Raw genomic sequence first — 4,614 nt, 5'->3', positions numbered from 1 at the left:
TATGTGCCTTTTTGTGTTTTCTATATTTCTGTTCTTGACAGTGTCTAATTTGAATTGTGTGTTTTATTGTTCATTCCCCACTTTGTCCCTTTTCCTTTTCAATTTCAATTTTCTTGAGCTGTGGAAAACTTAACGGGCAGGTCAACGGAGTCACTATAATATTCCAGGTTGTTCTATGTTTATTCATTACATATTGTATGTGGTTGTCACTCATTTAAATTTAGCAATATCCCTATTATCAAAAAACACCATCTTACCATACAGATATGTGCACATTGGGTTGAAACGAGTCTTTGCTTGCAAAAGCAGTCCTCTGATATTGCTGCCTCCCCCAACCAGTCATTAGATACTCACCTATGCTATTACCCCATTTTTTTTCCCTACTCTCCTGGCTCCAGGGATATATGCTAGGAAAAGCAGTACTGAAGTAGACTGAAAAATTACATCACTCTATTAAAAAAAAAAAAAAGGATTTGAAGTGTTTCCTTCTTATATAGATTGTTTAAAAAAAAAAAAAAAAAAGCAGGAACGGTTACAAGTACAGAGGGTTAGGAACATCTGTCCTGGAATTGTGAAAACCACTCTGCTTCTGGTGACTGTCCTGTACTTATTTCACTCGTCATTTTCTCTTTTCCAAAATAAAATATGACCTTTTTATGTAACATGTAGTTTTGAAGATGTTCTGTATTGGTAAGTGTGAGACACATCAGAGCACACAGACTCGAGTATTAAGAAATTAAAAAGATAACTGGCTGTGTGACTAAAAGGCACTGTGTCAAGCAAGAGAGGAGCAGTCAATCACCGGGCCCTTATACAAATTTGCTCTGGGGTCTGGTGATGGCCTGTCTGCTCCTTGCAAGAGTGCCTTTTAGTCATACAAGCTGATGGGTTTTTTCCTTGTTGAGAACCAAGTCTGTGTGCTCTGGTGTGACTTGTGCTTACAAATACAATTTTGAAGATTTCTGTGTTATATAAATGTTCATGTTTTATTTTCGATGCTACTCCAGCATCGGCTGCTCCAAGTTCTGAGCTGATGCAAAGTCCCTTTGAGAAGTGGAAATGCAGTATACGCCACCTCCTCCCCTTTATTTCACTTAAATAATCTTGCTCCACATAAGAAATTTTGTTTCAACTGCTTTGCAAAACTAGGTGAATCGGTGCTCAAACCTTGGAAAGAAAATATTGCACTCTGCCCAAATTCAGATAGTAAAAACTTCTGCTTAACAAATGACTCAATCTTGTCCATTGTGGTAGAAATTCAGGTGCAGTTTGAAGCAGCCAAAAACACACATATATGGTAAAATATGCAAAACAAGGAAAATCTATAAACAAGCGTTGTTCCGTGTAAAAGATACACCAATATTGGAAATTTACAACATGGTTAATGTCCCTACATCGGCAGAGCTTCAAAGGATTTTTAGCCTGGGCTCAATGGATTCTATTACAGAAATCTTTAGACATGTCCATGTTCCAATATTAAGAAGCGAGGATCTGGGAAGTCAGCTTCGCCAAGTGGTTGTGCGCATCTTAGAAAGGGGAGGCATAGGAAAAAGGGTCTTTCCGGATTGTACTTTGAAAAGAAGAGGTAGGGCCAGACCTTTTCCCAGAAAGAAAGATACCTCTCCCCTAGAATATATCTTTAAAGTAAAGTTACCAGGTAAAGAAAACTCCTACTGGAGACAGATTCAGGGATGACAGGAAGGAACATATACGAGAAACAAAAGTATGTTCCTAGTCATTTCAGTTTTATAACCATTAGTTAAGGTAAGGATTTCTTGGGAATGCCAGGAATCAGTGTCGGACTGGGGCATGAAGGGCCCACCGGGGGACTGCAACACTAGGGGCCCACCAGAGGGGGTGTGGTCAGTCATCATAGAGGCGGGATCAGACACTAGAGGGGGAGTGGTCAATCCACGAAGTACAGCTAGCACCTTAGTGTAGTATATAAAAAATGCAGTGTGTGTATAAAGAATACACAGTGTTGACCTGCCCCTTAGTTTGGGCAGAACAGTCACCAAAAATCAGGATTGTCCCACTAGATCAGGGTTGGCTAACCTGTGACACTCCAGGTGTTGTGAAACTACAAGCCCCAGCATGCTTTGCCAATATATGGCAGCTTATTGCTGTAAGGGTATGCTGGGACTTGTAGTTTCACAAACATCTGGAGTACCACAGGTTAGTCAAGCATGCACTAGACTCGGAACATTTGACAGACTGTCCTACCTGTTGTTGTCACTTTTACCACCTGTGGCTGCTGGTTTCTTTAGTTGCGGCTTGTCTGGATCCTGCAATGTTGAGGGCTCTATTTGGAAAAAATAAAGGGGACATTTAAAAAACGCCAACCATCCCTGCTATTAAATCAACAGCACCCACGTTTAATAATTAGGCCTCTCTCCAGCCTCAACATTAAAGTAATAGTGCTCACATGTGATAAATAAACCTATTACCCTCCCTCCAAACAGCCCCAGCAATAAATGAATAGCATTTAAGTTTAAAACATCCATTTCCCACGACCATTCATAGCATTAAATAATTAATATTCACATTTAATAGATAGCCCTCCTCCCCACACTCTGCCACACAGTAATGCCCCGATATTATGCCACACAGTAGTGCCCCAATGGTATGCCACACAGTAGTGCCCCAATATTATGCCACACAGTAGTGCCCCAATATTCTGCCACACAGTAGTGCCCCAATGGTATGCCACACAGTAGTGCCCCAATGGTATGCCACACAGTAGTGCCCCAATATTATACCACACAGTAGTGCCCCAATATTATGCCACACAGTAGTGCCCCAATGGTATGCCACACAGTAGTGCCCCAATGGTATGCCACACAGTAGTGCCCCAATATTATACCACACAGTAGTGCCCCAATATTATGCCACACAGTAGTGCCCCAATGGTATGCCACACAGTAGTGCCCCAATATTATGCCACACAGTAGTGCCCCAATGGTATGCCACACAGTAATGCCCCAATATTATGCCACACAGTAGTGCCCCAATGGTATGCCCCGCAAGTGTCCCCAATTCACACACACACACACACACATTATATATGGGACTTCTCTGCCGTTTTGTGTTTTAAAAAAAACAAAAACCAGGCTGTCTGGCAATGAGTCTCTTACCTGCGAGATACTCCGGCATGCTGCTCCTCTGGGCGGCCGCGACAGGCAAACAACTCCTCCTCCCCTGCTGAAGTGTAAAACACACTACCGCGCAGGTGCAGAGAGTCCAGACACAGACGTCCGGAACCATCAATTAGGTGCTCCCTGCAAGCTCCGCCCCAACGTCGGAGGGGGGCGGGGCTTACTCGCGCCCGGGCCTCCCCGTGTATAGCCCGGCTGGCCGGTAGGCCAGTCCGAGACTGCCAGGAATAGTACTGAAAACACATCTTTGGAAGGATCTGTAAACAACTAATGAGTGTGAAATATATGCAAGTACATTAACAATGCCTGCAATTATGTCACTAGGGATGTACTCATTAATGTTCTCCATCCAGAACAACAGACTTTATAGGCAAAGAAGGCAGTTAGGCCTACTAAGGAACTCTGTTGAGTGGTAAGAAAGACTAGTTTGTCACTTTTGTCATTCGCTTGCTTAGAGTTAAATAAGTTTCCAAACTGAAATTGATACAGATGTATGGCCTACAGAGTAAAATATAAAATCTGCAAGCTGATCAGTGGAAGACCTGGTAGCTTCTCCAAATCGACACAACCATTTTAAAGAGGTAAGGGGGAAAACAATGTACCCCTGAACTTACACTTTCTCTTTTATATATGAAATGTCAAGGTTTATAACATTTAAAGCCATATAACAACAAATAGACATCAAATGATATCTTGTATAGTTGTACATTGGTGTTGTTATCTCACTAGTGTAGTTGTCTATGCTGGTACTATTCAGCAGTCAGTGAATGTGGTAGTAACCACAGACTAGTTTGGTTTGCTATTTATTCCGCTATGTTCTAGTTGTTACAACACTGCATAACACAGATTAGACAGTAACAGAAAATTTTCCCTGTTTCTAATTAACTAGGTCATTCTGCAAGTTGTGTTTAATTTTATAGTAAGTAAAACCACTGCTCTTTGCAACTGCAGCAGGACTAGCCTGAGCCCTTCCTACAGCCCATGTAGACATTATAACTGCCCTTTCTTCTTTACTTATCCCACTTGAGATGAAACTTTGATCATGTATCACTAGCAAGAGCTCCGAACTACATTATGTAAACTACCACTGATTTGGAGCTGAAAATTATAATCAGTTTAACCCATCTAAGGCTGGGTACACACTGCAGAAAATTCTCCTGATCCAATATAGTTAATGATTGTACCAATGGCTGAAAGTCCTGATCAGCATCCCGATTCATGTGTACACACTATATAGTTTACCCTCAGATCTGTGCTCTTCATTTGTCATAACCATCAGCTGAAAAGATCGCAAATCTGTAGGCTTTATAGAGATCTGTCTACACTGCTGGTTGTGAATGTAAACACACTGGAGAAATGGAACAACATTGTTTCATAGCTGAACAGGGTTTTTATTATTAGGGGTGTGCACCGGGCACTTTTAGTGTTTTGGGTTTTGGGTTCTGATTAGCTTGAGGTT

The sequence above is a fragment of the Mixophyes fleayi genome, chromosome 1 (genome assembly GCF_038048845.1).
Source record: "Mixophyes fleayi isolate aMixFle1 chromosome 1, aMixFle1.hap1, whole genome shotgun sequence".
Taxonomy (NCBI): domain Eukaryota; kingdom Metazoa; phylum Chordata; class Amphibia; order Anura; family Limnodynastidae; genus Mixophyes; species Mixophyes fleayi.
The sequence above is the reverse complement of the archived record's forward strand: the minus strand, read 5'-3'. Positions refer to the sequence as shown.